Here is a 654-nt window from a genome sequence, read left to right on the forward strand (position 1 = left end):
ATGAGGACTACTTTTTTATGAGTAAAAAAAACCCCCAAAACCCTAAATTGAACAATTCTGGATTCATCCCCATGTGGAGCGGGAAAAATTTTGAAATCTTGAGCATTTTTGAGGGCTTCAAAACAATTTCCCACCCAGTTATAGCCACCAGTCCCATCAGGATGTGTTTGAAACCACTCCAGCAGGAGCTGAGCAGAGCTGGTCTCAGCTGGATACCGCTCTCGACGAGAAATGCCGTGGTGAGGGGTCATGTTTCTTCAGAAAAGAAGTATCTTCAATAGGTCAGGAAGTTATTAGTGTCTGCTAACAATAAGAGCTTTGGATTGATTCAATAGATGCTCATTTTAATTGTAAAATGCCAGTAATGAGAAATGTGCCATCCAATGACTCATTTTTCCCTTGTAAAAATTATTGGACATTTTTATTAGTTTTACAAATGACAGGACCTCGTATTTCTGAGAACACTTTATACAAGCCTTGCACAAGCCCACTCTCATAAAAGCGTGTCTGTGGTGACATCCGGAGCCACAAGAAGGGGAGCGGTAGAAAGGCCCAAAGTGGTGAGGACAGCCCACAAGTGGAACTGGCAGGACCGAACCCCAAGAGGGTGGGAAGGGGTGGATACAGCACCGGAGACATGAGCCTCGGCGCTCC

The sequence above is a fragment of the Melopsittacus undulatus genome, chromosome 14 (genome assembly GCF_012275295.1).
Source record: "Melopsittacus undulatus isolate bMelUnd1 chromosome 14, bMelUnd1.mat.Z, whole genome shotgun sequence".
In the NCBI taxonomy this organism is placed as follows: domain Eukaryota; kingdom Metazoa; phylum Chordata; class Aves; order Psittaciformes; family Psittaculidae; genus Melopsittacus; species Melopsittacus undulatus.